The 14,677-nt window shown below is 43.0% G+C and overlaps 1 protein-coding gene across 5 annotated transcripts in view; it reads right to left on the minus strand.

Moving 5' to 3' along the window:
- APBB2 (amyloid beta precursor protein binding family B member 2) overlaps positions 1-13,495 on the minus strand; it is a 181,900-nt gene extending 168,405 nt beyond the window's left edge. For 2 of the 5 annotated variants that reach the window (XM_032684726.1, XM_032684722.1), the window contains exon 1: positions 13,346-13,450. The gene's annotated coding sequence lies outside the window, so the exon portion shown is untranslated. Of the gene's footprint in view, positions 1-13,345 lie in introns of all 5 variants that reach the window. The other 3 variants (XM_032684724.1, XM_032684725.1, XM_032684734.1) reach the window with 3 other exon arrangements.
- Positions 13,496-14,677: the final 1,182 nt, after the last annotated feature.

The raw sequence follows: 14,677 nt of genomic DNA on the forward strand, positions 1-14,677 counted from the left end.
TTCATTCAGAATGCAAGAAAAGAGACAAGACTTGCTGTTCTCCCTTCTCCCCTTCCACAGTGTCCTATGAATCATTTCTGAAGACAAAAGTTCTCATTTCTAATATACATGAAATGTTTGTGCTTGTCTGACTCGGTGTGGAAAGGAAAGCATAAAAAGAGTAACTGGGTCAAGGGAGCAATTATCAAGTTATATTAACATGGAGAAATCCATGTGACACCAGGAAAACCAGAAGATCTAAAAATTCCTGTTGGTATGCCATTTCTTAACTTTGTACTTAAAGCATCTAATTAAAAGCTGCCAACCTCATTCTAACATTATAAATACTATGCTTTTATTTTTGAAGATAAAGGTTTTACAAAAAAGGTGGTTTAAAACATAGAAATTCTTATACCATGAAAAAGCAATGAGCAAAGGAAGGAAATGAGCATGTAAAAGCCTCCTAAGATTACTCCACTTCAGAAGCAATAAGCAAATTTTCTGATCTTGATTCTGACAGCTGCCATTCTACAGTAAGCTCAATTTCTGAAGCCATCTCTGGTGCCTCTTAAGATAACAGCACTAGAGTTAGACTTCCCAATAGACCTGCCTTTTTTTTTTTTTTTAAATACCTGCTACCAACAGAGAAGGTATTTAAACAAGTATAAACCCCACACTGTTATTTTACTACGATGCTTTGCCTCTTTCAGACACTTAGTAAAACCAGTCTGCTCCAGCTGCCTTATTCTCATCTTGTCAAATTGTGAGGTTCTCTGCAATTGAAAATCCTTTAATGGAACTGTTTTGCTTCAAGTTGAAGCACTTTATTAAGTTTAAAATATTGTGTTGCTTTCTAGTTATGGCTAACAGCTATGAAAACATCCATTTCAAAAGTAAGAAATAATTTCACTGTTTTCCATATGGTGTGCAGATACAATCTGAGGTAAGAAAATATTAGCCTCCACAAGAGCCAACCATTCATGTGTACACTGCTGTTTCAAGAAAAGTTTCTTTCACCCACAGGTTTTGAGAGAGGCAGAAACAGGGCTTATCAATGAGTTTGTCACATTCAACTTACAAACCCTTGGAAAACACTGGTTTTTAATCATTCATTTTTACCAACCACCTGTGGCCACTTGACAAGCTTTGCACAGGGTCTCTCATGGCCTTTTTAAACTCCCTATTGTGCCATGAAAGCATTTGAATCAGCTTCTGAATTAGAGATAATAAAAGCTATAGACACTATTGCATTAGGAATAGTCAAGAAAATGCAAAGAACGTAGCTTATGTGTAAAATTCCTAGACACAAACTTCAGTTTCTGCAAAACAAAACACATTTATTCTCCAATTTGAGCATTTAGAATCTTTCAGGAAAAACCTTCGCCTGTGCTCAGAACAGACAAGGGAAGGAAAGAAAGAAACCTAGAAAACACCTTTAAATGTGTTGATATTGTACTTAGTACAGACTATGGCTCCCCACTGCTCCATTGAGGAGTTTTATATGGAGATTAGTGCCTAACTCCACGCAAGTGATTTAGGCTTATTTTACTGCTGCATTTTGCAGCTGATTTCATCATCTAGCTCCTCTGCGTAATTCCTCTTCATCTGATTATGTACTAGTTCCTGCCTCCACCTGAACCCTCTGGCAGGTGCCTTTCCTGAGCCAGCCCTTAGGAGCATCAGTATCTTTATTAAGGAATTGCAGAGTATACACATCACTCTCCTTAGAACATCTCCTCTGTCAGTTTTAAAAATCTATGCAAATTCAGCTTAATTCTCTACCATGATGGACATGCTACAGGATTGAAGACCTCCTTTCAAGATCACCTTCTGCAAGGAGGATTCACATCCTGCCATAACAGCACATTGCATTTACCCATGCCAAAAACATTTGCTTGCAATCTCAGCTCAAAGAGCAACCCCAGAATGGGGAAAGCCCAGTTCCATGCTTGAACACTGGCTGCTTGAGGAAGTTCTCAAGTCTTGGCACTCAGCAGCAGGGCAAACTCAGGATGTACTAATATCATGTGCCAGGCAAGAAAGCTCTACTAGAGTCTGAGGCCACTGTGCAAAACGTATCCACCCCATTACTTTGGGAGAACTAATGACACCAGTGCAAACATCAGCAACCTGTGAATTTTCCATCCCTATACCACAGCAAAAATAGTACAGGCAGCAGAAGCTAAAGCTTAACACTAGTTAGGTTTGCAGTTGGATCAGCATCTCCTGATTCAGCCCCACAATGTCCAGTTTTGGTTTTACAGCTGGAATATTGTGTGGGCTAGCAATCTTATTTTAAACTCTTGCACATGTGTTACTTAACCTACAGATTTAAAACATCCTCAGGACTTACAGAGATGAACCTTAACAGCTTTCTGGGAGTCATAGGATTTATTGAGCCAAAAATTAAGGGGTTACAAGCTCAAACTTCTGATTTATAGCAGAAGCTCATATTTCTTAATTTAAGTCCCACTGCAAGCTGGCATACTGTCAACCAGATCAAGTGCTATTTTTTCCAGCTCTATATTTACACTTCAAGGATTATGTAGAAGCACAAAGAAAAAGCAAAGAAAGCAGCTAAATACCTCCATGTGAACCTTTTGGGGAAGGTTCAGAGAAGTCTGGGTTATACGTCTTCAAACAGGTCTCCAAAGCAGTATAAATCTAGACATCCATCAGAACTCAAAGAAGGAGGATACAAGCTTTAAATTTAGGAAAACAATCATTTTACCTTGCATATGCACAAGAACTTGAGAAAGCATTGCGAGGAAGGCAGGTTTCTCTTCTGCTGTGGAAAGAGGCGCAGCTGAAGAATTTCAGCCTCACCCATGCAAAATTAGATATTTGTTTTGGATAAATCCCACAAAATGTTTTCCATCCAGCTAGCACTCCTACCTGCTGGCTTAGCAGCAGCAGACCAAGGCACTGTGCTGCAGGATGGCAGGCAGCCAGCCGCCAACTCCTGTTTCTCTCCAGAGACTGGCAGGGTAGACTGCTCAGTAAAGCCTCTGGATTACTGCAAAGCAAGGACAGAGGCAGCTCTCATCTGCTGCGTCTCTGGGGCTACAAGGGTCACCAGAGCCACTGCTACCAGAGAGACACTTTCATACAATTCTTACCAGCAAGGTCTGTCACAAATTTAGGGATGCACCTCACCATATCCTGCCTGTCAGCTGTTCTCATCACTGCAACACATGCACACAAGTTGGGGAGCAGGGAGAAGAATGAGCATCACCTCCTGACTTGGTGGTAGGACCAGGCAGGCACTGAGGGACTCCCCTTTTTTCTGCCTAAAAATGAGTAAGTAAAACCACATCACATCACTGTATCTGTCGCTACGTACTGGCTGTCCAAAACCAGAGAGTGGAGACTGTATTTCAGAACCAGCATGCAGTAGTGCTGGCTGATTTCTAGCCCAAAAGCAAGATAGGAAACAACAGAAATATGATTTCCACCTGAGGTAAAAACCTTTAACAATGTTCTGAGGGTCCCATCACTTCAGGACATCCTTGGCATTAAGCCTCATTGACATCCCTCAGAGCCTCCCAATCACCCCTCTTGATCCCCCTTCCCCACACAGACCTATCACTGAGAATATCTGAATTTTCTGTGGTCTGCCTTTAGAGTTACACCTCAATACAAGGGCATCAAAGTACTGACATGCTGTTAGGCTACAAAGACAAATTTCCCAGGGAACCCTTAAGCAGTTTCCCTGGCAAACAGCACCATCTTTATCACATAAGGACATATCTGTAATGGTTTTCAAAAAAGAATTACTGGTCCCTAAACACTCATATGCCTCTACCAGAGAGCTTCCTACACTTTGACATATATAGGATCATTGTGTTTACCCACGTTTAAATCCATACTTGCAAAGGGAAATATACAGGATATTTTATGGAAAAAGTTTATACATGCCAATGCTGATGTAACAGCATGCAAAGATTATAAAAATAAGGTTAAAACACACTTATACAGTGAAGTATGGTTTGCTAGCAGCTCTTGCATACTCTTAAATAATAGCATGTTTAAAGCAACACTGCTTTGTGTTATTTCAATATCCTTGAGTAGTCATCTTACCAGCCTACAAAGTTATCTAACAATAAGTCTGATCTCAAACATTTCCAAGAAGCAAACATCAAATAATTAGAAACATGTTTCTTTTTTAATGCTTCTCTGTTCAAATACGCAAGTGTCACCAAACATTTTTCCTAAATTTGAGAATTTTTTCAAGATAACAAATGTAGAACTTCTCAAAAAAAACCCAAAAAAATCCTGTTTGTGTGAGTACATGCATCTTTTCTTATACAGCTGTGTTACTTAAACGACTCTCTTCACTGACGGTTCTCATGTTGTTTGACTGTTTTCTTAAACTGTGATGGGAAAAAAAAAAAAGGAGAGAGGAAAGAAGAAAAAAAAAAAAAGGCAAGCAGGCTCCCACAGGACTCTAAAAATATGAGTTATTTCCCAAGCAGGCAGTTCTCGCTATCTTTCAGATTCAAGTGAAATTACCTTTATAACCTTCCCTTTTCCTTTTACCTATCAGTATATGTTCCATTTCTGTTGTATTTTTAAGTTGACTTTTACATCTATACTTTTGGGAGAAGATAATATCAGAGTAAAATTTAATTTCTTAAAAGGCAAAATTTTTTTTAACATTTCAATTTCTTCTAGAAGTCCCAAACCATAGTAAGAATTTAACAGTAACTAATGGAGGATATGATACCATACTGTCAGCTAAGATAACACAAAATAAGGGTGGGGTATTAGCATTTTACACAAGCACACACCCACCATACACACAGCTATCTCATGGAATTATGTATCATCAAGATGGGCTTTTAATTTATCAACGTCTTTAATAGGCTTCAAAGTCTCCAGTTCCCCAGATACACCCTGCTCCCATTGCAGCGATGGGAAGGAGTGGACTGGCAATGCTTGTGCCGCTTCATCCTTCCCTGGCCCTCCATGGCCAGCAGACCTGTCCAAGGGCAGGCCAGCTTCCTGCCCCACTTCCTCCACGCCTGGGGCAAACACCCCTCTCCTGGACTGCAGTACTGTCCTTCAGCAACAAGGGCAAAGCAATACGGGACCATTGTGGATGGTGCACATCGGTGCACGCAGGTCTCTGCCGTACGGCAGAGGAGACGGCACAGCTGCAGCGAGAAGGCAGAAAGGACCAGTGGTACTGTATGGTTCCTCTACGAGCACTGCATTTCACTTTCCAAGCCACATCAGCTCCACACCATCCCTCTTCCTCCCCAGAAATCAGGTACCTACTCCATCACTGCAGCACTAGCCCCTCTCTATCCTAGTGGCAGGCCATCTCCCCATATGTTTAAAGATAGTAAAACAGACCTCAAACTTTCCTGGTATGGTAACACAAACTCTGCCTGCTCTCCATTTCCTATATTTTCCAGCATCAGAGAAAAAAATGGCTTTATGAAGGAAAAATGACCACTTAAACATTCAAGAGGGAAGAAAAAACAGCAGGAAACTTTTGCATAGATTACTTTCATTGCTTTGAAATACCTTACATCACTCTAGCAAAGGGAGTTACCAAAACTTAACTCTGTCCTAATACTTTTTACCTTGTTCCCCTTTCTGCTGACCAGCATCACCACATTGACTTAGCACACATCCAGGGCCAGCCATTCCACAGGAAAACACAAGTTTCCCATGACAAAACTGCCAGGACACCCCAAGCCTGCCACTCTATCTGGGTGCCTGGCCTGGTGGACCTAACAGTCCCCCAGAGGTTTTATACCCAGATGGGTATCAAGGGAAAAAAACCAAACATGGACATCCTGCAGCTCCTGCTCATATAGGAGGCATGCAGGATGCTGACAAGACAAGGTCATCATGTAGTGCTGGAGGTTTCCTTAAGACCATATGTATCCCAAATACCCAGGTTCCCTACTGTATTTACTTCCAGATAAATCTTTCTTTAAGTTCATAGATTGTGCCCTATATGTACTTATCTTCAACTCATTTAAACAACTTAATTAGACTATCTTTCCATTATGCTGCATTTAAATCCTAATTTAATCTGACAAGTGCCAAACTCTCCATGGGAGGGCAATCCTCCTCCTTATTTCTCTTCCTTGCAGTTCCCTTTCATCTGTCATGCTGGTTCTCTTCACAGCTTCCTCCATAGCTACACAATTCAATACGTTGCTAAGAAATACCTCTTCCTAACAATAATCCTCTTTGCAAATAGAATTAACAAGGCAAGTGTAAACACGAGAGCAATGAATTCGTTGTCATATTTACCCAAACTACTGCTTCCAGTTCCTTATAATGAAATTCTATATTAAATACATAGGATGGCTTAATGTCAATCTCCTCATTTTCTGAATTCTGCATCTGGCCAGTAAGCACCCTGCAGCATCTCCCTCCAACTCAGATGAGAAATTATAGTTACGAGGTTTCCAAAAAGGCTTAACTAATTTGTGCCAATATTAGTCACACCAAATTATTGCCATTTAATAACTGTTTGGAGGGCTTTCTACCCTGAGAACACTGCAAAGGAAAAACATGTTTGTACAACAGATAACAACAAAATACGTAAAGCTTATGGTAGTTTCTTCTGTTCAAACAAGTTAATTCATAAAGGTAGGGAACATTTAGTGCCTGCCAGTTTCCTTCCCTTTGGAATCTGTCCTTCACACACAATGGTTACATTGGGAAAAGTCCCTCCATAATCAGCTAGTAGACATAAGAAAAAAATCAGTTGTGACCAAGAAAGTACTTCATGAAGCATATTTTAGTACCAATATTAAACCCAAAGGGTATTTTTAAACACATAATCTACACTTGGAATCTGCAGAGGTAGTTTAGAAATGTTCCTTTTGGTGCAATTGAAAATTAAACTGTGTTTGCACTAAAGGGAAACAAAAAATAACCTCTAACAAAACAGCTAAACACACTACAAAACTGCTTAAAAGCATATCACAGCAAAGCATGACTAGTGCTTCCAGGAGGGTTTTCTCAAAGGCAGGCAGAATTGATGTTTGTCTGACAGAATACATTAACTGGGGTGCAACATAATCCAGCAAGGAAGACAAAGGAAAGAGTGAAAGGTTCCTGTTTTCTACAGAAAATAAGGACAGCCAAACAGTAATAAATCATTGAGTTACAACTCTATTTTGAGAGGACACCACAGAGATTTTAGCAGAGGTTAAATTGTGAAGTCCAACAGATTAAACTGCCAAATATAAGTCTTCCAGGAGTTTGCTTAAAGTACTTTACAGCCGTAGCATTATTCATAACAAAACAAACCAGAATTACCAATGCTGGCTATATGGTATTGAGATCAGAAGCAAAAATATGCATATTTTATTTTCTAGGAAACCTTCCTCTGTCACATATTATTACTTTCAAGGCACTACTACTCAAGTTAGCAGTACATTCATGAATTCCTAGAGTAAACTGCATCTGACTTCATTCATCTGAGATCAGTGTTCAGCATCAAATGCAGCGCAGACTACTGATAAAGGCAGAAATTTGCATCTAGTTAATCATCCTAATTGTTATGCAGACCACTTTAAAAAGGGATTAATCAGCGTTATACTCAGATGCAAGGTTTGTTCAGCAGTAAAAGTCACCATCTAAATGCTCATACAAACAAATAACACATTTTCAGGGGCAACTGAAGCTCAGCGCATTTCAGCTAAAAAATGAGAATGGTTTTGACGCCGGGAAACAGAACTTTGAGATTGATCTAAGATCTCCAGGTAAATCAAGTTTCATCTTTCTAAAGCATAAAAAGCCCACCACACAAGGTCAATTCACTATCCTGCAAGTGATGGAGGCCAAGTGTCCACTGTCTTTGTCAGAACAGACTCCTACATTCATTTCCAGTCGCCTTGCTGCAGGGTCTGCAGTTATACCCTTGGCAGTAGACTTCAGCAACGAGGACCTTAGATGAGGCACAGATAAACAAGTGTTCATTAGCAATCTCAGGGCACTGTCTGCAATGCTTCCTTCAAATTCTTCTGACGGAGCGGAGCTCTGCAATCTTGCGCTTGAAACACCCCTTGAAGAAGGTGAAAGTGGTAAAAGAGACAACAATCTCAGTAAGGTTCCAGGGGAATACAGAGCTGCAAAGATTAACACCCCTACTGGGATACTAATTAACTCAACTGATGCTAATGATAAAAAGAGAGTATTTGGTCATCTGGATAAACTGTCTATTGTACAAGACTCAGTACAGTTTTGTACAGAGAGATGTCCTTTCCGAGTTCTTCAAAGGTGCCAAATGTGGACAAGGTACACCCGTTCCTTCTGACCCATGTGAACTTCCAAAAGGATATCAACCATATCACTTACAAAAAACGGAAGGCTTTTGGGGAAATAAGGCAGATAGAAATAAGAAAAGGTCCTATGCAGGGAGATAGATGGCTGAAAAATAGAAGGAGGATAAGGGTAAGAGTAAACTGTCTCTTCTTTGAGTGAACAGAAGTTACCAATGAACTTTGGCAGAGACATATGCTCAGGCTTTGGCTGCTTGACACATTCATGTGAGACAAGGAAAGGGGGATGAACAGTGAGTTGAGGAAGTGTGATGATAAAAAAATGTATTATAGTAGAAAGGCCAAGATGTGAAGAATTGCACAGTCTCCTCTGGGAGACTGAGTCAATAAGGGTGCAGAGGAAAGCTAATCCAAATAAACACAAGAAATGTAAGAAGATGCACATGGGAAAGACACAACCATGTCTATATGTCACTGTGGGATTCCAAACTGACCATACTCCTAAGAAACATCTTGACATTTCAGTTTCACAGATTCAAGAAATTAACTCTCTAGGAAATCTCCAAAAAGCAAATCAAACATTACAAATCACTAAGAAAGAAAACAAAACATGGTTATTTCCCTGTATAGCCCCAAAGCTCACCTACATGTTGAAAACTGTATACAGCCCTGATCCTCCCATCCTAAAGTGACAAGAAGAACTAGGATCAACTGCAAGAGGTTGCTCATGGTCCAGAATGGCTTCCAGACAAAGAATATCTGAATAGGCAATTCTTCAGGCAGGTCAAAAGGCAACTTGATGAGGAAGACAGAGGCCTACAAAATCCTGAATGGCATAAGTACAGGATTACTAACCATCTCTGCCACACAAGAGCTAAGAGTCACCACATGAAGGAAGCCAAGCAGAAGCAGACCCACGGAGAAGCAGCAAAGGCCATAGAGGCTGCAACAAGGTCCTAGGAGGCTGCAGACAGAGTAGATATGCATTTGGAACCAAAAATGTTTTGAAACAGGGAAAGTTTGCACCTAACTCTGGCAATGCCAAGTTGAGAACAGAGAGAGGTTCAGAGAGTATCTATAGAGGAGGTTTTGAAAAAGGGCATCCTGTTCTTATTTTTCCTTGGATATCTGTTTACACGGAGAGGAAAAAAAAAAAAAAAGAAATGTTGCAGAAAACAACAAATTAAAAAGGAAGCAGGCTGAAGAAGGAAAAAAAATTAGGAAAGCAGGACACCACACAGAGCATCCCAACAACACCCTCTGCTCCTTAAATCTCTGGGGACATCATGGATTACTCCTCTGCCTGCACGAAGCCATACTGAGACAAGGAAAGAGAAACAGGCACAGAGCACAGAGGTGCTGAGATACTGGTCATTGAGTCTGGATCCCACCAGCCCACAGAGAGAGGCAGGAGGAGACTGACAAGAAGATCCCATTCCTTTGCAGGGCGCAAGATAGGAAACCTATAAATAAAAAAAACAAAACCACCTGTAAGCTCAGGAAGAGGCTTTGGAGAAGCAAGAACAGGAACTGCAGCCTCATGCATTAGCTATACATGTCCCAAGGTCTCCTTTTCCCTGCAAAAGGGATGTGAGTCACAGAGTCAAAGAAGCACATCATAAATGTACCCATTTCCACCTCTCCATTATTTTCTCACATTTGATTTCAGCAGGGAATAGATCAGCCTAAAGTATAAGTCAGCAAGAAAGAGCCCCTCATCTCTCCTGATGGCAAGAGACCCTTGCTTTGGCCCATAAGAGTTGCTCTTTCATTTCTATACTTACTACATCTCTGAGAAGCAGTCAGGTACTGCTGACACAGTACCCATTATACAGCATCCACAGCTGGTTCTATTCCACGTTGCATACACGATATTTTTAGAGTCAACTACAGACTTTATACAAGTTCAACTACTGCAACCACCATGCCAGATAACTCAGCTATTCTGCATGACAGCAAATTGAGACAAATCCCATGCACAACTAGCTCAACTAGACTTGTTTTCAAATTTGCTTTAACTTCATTTATTCCAGTTTTCCAGTCACAGCATAGCTTGGAGCACTGGTCTCAGTTCACAGCATCTGAGTCTGCTGTACAGCCCCCCAAGAACTGCTTTTTTATCTTTCTTGAGAGGATTTATGAATTACTTATATGGGGGGGGAGGTTTGCTGCAGTTCATTTTTTAACCTGAAGGTTAGTAAGCTCAAGCAGCTCACACGCACAAACGTACAGTCTCCTTTTGCACAGTTTTGATTTAAAGAAAAAGGATTTTCCACACAATTACATGCAGCTGTTAGACAACACATTATTTTGCAGGGGGGAAAAAAACTAACATGCAAAACATTTCAGAAAGTCGCCACTAAGCACACTGCAATCCTTTCTATGCAGCAATACAAACTGTAAAGCAAGCATTTTTATGCCAGTTTTGAATGTCAGATTTTAAAAATAAGAAACTCTAGCGCAGAAAATCTATGTTAACTCAGACATACGGAAAAGCTTTTCCTGAGTCACCAAGCCTTATTTCCTATTGCCACAGCCAAGCACACAACACAGACTTCCTCAGTATATCCTCAAGAGCCAGCTAAGGGGCTTGCTTCCATTTATCCCACTTGAAGGTAGTTCTAGAACCTCAGTCCATTTAGGGAAGAAACTGTGTAAATTCTAACTTAAGTTTATTCATGCCAGTTTATATCTATTTGTTCTCATGCCAACATTGTTCTTTAGCTTAAATAGCTCCTTGCCCTTTCTAGTGTTTATATCCCTGCTGTATTTGCAGACTGCAATCATATTCCCTCTCAGGCTTCATTTGCTAGGCTAAACAAGGTGGGCTTTCCTCATGTCCTATGGAATAGGAGGCATTTCTGTTCTCCAGCTTCAGTCTGCACCTGTCCCACCCACAGCACAGGTGAGAGAACCTGTGCCTGGCACTCCCTAGGAGCTTGCACCCATCCCACCTCCCCTCCTGCCAGTGTCCCGGCCAAACACAGTCTACCATTACCTTTACTTTCTCCACAGCAGCAAGGCAGCAGCAGCTTGATCTGCAACGATCCAATGCACCCAGCACATGCTCTGCTCTACCATTCTCAGTAATGGAGCTCCCTGCTTGCAGTAGGGAACAAAGGCAAGACTTTGTCTTCCACCAGCAAGTGGAATACATACGGTTTGCTTTCAGCACAGATGATTTGTTCAAGTGTGACCACACATCCTAGGTCAGAGCTTGCTATCTGATGGAGATGTAATCAGTTGATTGCTCACCATAACCTACCAACTACCAGGATTCATTTTAGTTTTTCACAATCTCTGCTAAAAAATTCTTACAGTAGGCAATCTGAAGTATTCAAATTCCCCTTTATCTAGCTCCTGAAGTAACCACTCTTTTCAGCTTAAACCCTGCAGCAGACCTTTCTAGGCTCCTCAGGCATTTCCTAAGGAAGTCACCATCCCTCCTGAGGAAGAGCACAGCACAGTTTACTCAACACCACAGCAAAAATGACCAGTTTTGTCACTGGTTCCCAACTTAGTTGCAGAACTCAAAACCAAAAGAAATAGTACAGGTTTCCAAGTCATGCTTTCCATTTCCCAGCAAATGATTCCCACAGTTGTAATCTATTGCTTAGACGACTCTCTTGCTGGGAAAGGCACATTCACTCATGCTGTTTCAGAGCCAAGAATCTTCCTCCTTGTTACTACCAAGTTACATATTCTTCCTAATACATGAAAAAATTATTCTTCATCCCAAAGAGTCCTCTCCAGATCTCAATTTCCCCTAGATGGCAAAAAAATCCCAAAAATACAAGCCAAAAAGTATTCCATCAAACAGTTATTGCTGTAAAGTAAAGGAAGAACAAAAATACCCACACTCCATACGACTGTTCCAGGCAAAGAAATTAATCAGCCAAGATTTTGTCCCAAGGTCACCATAAGAGGATGTTTCTCTCTTTAAGTGCTAGGACATCTGCAGACTTATTTTCACTAAATGCAATTATGCAGGTAGAAAATAGTTTTAAACACAAGGCAGACAACTCATTCAGTCTTTCAGAACATACTAGAGCATAAGATGGTAGGACGATGACATGTCAGATCTAGAATGAACTAGAGGAACACACCGTTGAGCCAGAGGACACAGTAAAGCTGCAGCAGCTCAGCAGCAACCCACACCTCAGCTTCTGGGGCAACACAGTAGACCTTCAGTGAAGCATTGAAACTTGCTGCAGATACTGTCATCCTGCACAACTGATTGCAGGTACCATTTACCATGTACAGCTACCAACAGCACCCACAATGCAAAAAGCCTACAAGCCTATCACCACTTCAGGGTTGGGGTTTTTTCTTCATTTTAGTTATTTTGAGTTTAAAGCCAAGAACTACACTTATCCTTCCCAGCAAGCAGAAGCCCACCTGAGAATTAAAAAACATTGCAAACAAACAGGCAAAGCAACAAAGTACAAATACAAACCACTACACTTTCCATTTTATCTGTCTGAATTCACTCTCTCTCTAGCTGCAAGCAGAAGTAGCTCTGTCGCTGCCTTGGGACCCAAGCAAATTCGTGAGAACTTCCAAGTGGGATTCATGGGGTCCATGTTCTGTTCCAAGGACTGTATTTTTTTGCACGCTCCCATTTGCAACCCTCGACTGCGACTTAATCACAGAGCCGAACTCGCAAAAGCCCGTTCTAACAACAATAATAATTTTTAAAAGGTACTTCTACAGGCATTTTTGACACTTTTCAGGCTTTTTTACCGCACCACCATCAGCAGAACCAGACTGGCTGCCGCTGCTATTCGCCGCCCGCGGGCGCAGAGCCCACGCTCGCCCCAGGCTGGAGCCAGCTCTGCAGCAGCAGCGGCAGCACCGCAGCGCTCCTGCACGCCGGGGGAAGGCAGCGGACCGCCGGCCGGCCCCGGCCCCGCACCCTCGAGGCGGGGATGTGCCGGCATCGCCCCGGGCAAGGGCGACGGGACCCTCCCCCGGCCTCCTGCCCGCTCCCTCGGGCAGCGGGCCGGGGCGGCGGCACCGCGGGCGGCCGCGCACCGAGGGCTCAGCCGCGGGACACGCTGCGCTGCGCTGCCCGCCCTTCTTCCTCCCTCCCGGCCCGCCGCCGAGCGCACCTGCCCGCCGCTCCGCTCCGCCGCCCGCCCCGGAGGCGCCCGTAGCCGCTGCGGGATGCGGCCAGCCTTCCGGAAACGCTTCCCAGCCCGCTGCGCTTACCCAGGAAACGATTCCGGCCGCCGGCCGCCACCGCCCCTCCTCTCCCTCCGCCCCGGCCACCGCCCAAAGCCGCGGCCCGCAGGGGGCCGGCCGGGCGGGGCGAGGGCTGCGGAGCCGCGTTGTGTGTGTGCCCGTGCCCGCTGCCAGCCCCTGCTCCAGCCCCGCCTCACCCTCACCTCACCCTCGCCAGACCTCGCGCCCGCCTCGGACTCCCGCCAGACCTGAGACTCGCGGTGTCTCGGCGGAGCAGCATTGGGGGCTCTTAGTCAACAGCTCACTGGCAGCCTCCAGAGCAGATGTCCTTCTGTGAAGGAGTAGGGATTGTGTGTGAGGCAGGTTTTCCCCTGAAAAAAAAAAAAAAAAAGAAAAAAAATCGTTTTTTCTCCTTAGGGGAAAAGAAGGGTCTGGCTTATGCTTGGCAAATGTAGTAATGCCCATATCAAGATGAGGCAGTGGCAATTACGCTCCCAAAATGCCACCTGCTGTATTCCAGTGCTCCTCCAGCAATAATGAGAGCCAGAGAGGTAGACAGCCAAGAAGGTTTGGAAGCCCACTTAGAAGAAGACCTTATCACTCTCTACAGCTATCTGAAAGGAGGTTGTATACAGGAGGAGATTGGTCTCTTCTCTCAGGTAAAAAGCAATAGAACAAGAGGAAACAGCCTCAAGTTGCACCAGGGGAGGTTTTTATTGGACATTAGGGAAAATTTCTTCACTAAAAGTGTGGTCAGGCGTTGGAATAGCTGCCTAGGAAAGTGGCAGGATCACTGTTCCTTGAGGTACTTAAAAGGATGTATAGATGTAGTACTTGGGGACATGCGATAGTTGTGGACTTAGCAGTGTCAGGGTAATGGCTGGACTTCATGATCTTAGAGGTCTTTTCCAACCTTAACAATTGTATGTTTCTATGGCTCTAAGAATGGGTTGTTTTTCACACTGGATATGGACTCCAAGTAGCAACACGGGTGTCAGTTAAACACTCACATGGCTGGTAAACATTAGCAAACCCCTCTAGTGGAATAATGGAGTGTGCTTGAAACCAGCATAGTGCTCCAGGTAGCGGTGTTCTGGTGGGTCTCAAAACTCAGGTAACCAGTGTGAATGAAAAGAAATGGAGTGTTCTCATGTGCAGAAAACAAACAAATAAAGGACCAGGCCAGGAAACTTCACTGCTCTAACCTGCTCGTAGTACTACAGGGTTAAGGTTGAGAGTAAATCCTTAGGCACATCTCA

The sequence above is a fragment of the Chiroxiphia lanceolata genome, chromosome 4 (assembly GCF_009829145.1).
Source record: "Chiroxiphia lanceolata isolate bChiLan1 chromosome 4, bChiLan1.pri, whole genome shotgun sequence".
NCBI lineage: Eukaryota > Metazoa > Chordata > Aves > Passeriformes > Pipridae > Chiroxiphia > Chiroxiphia lanceolata.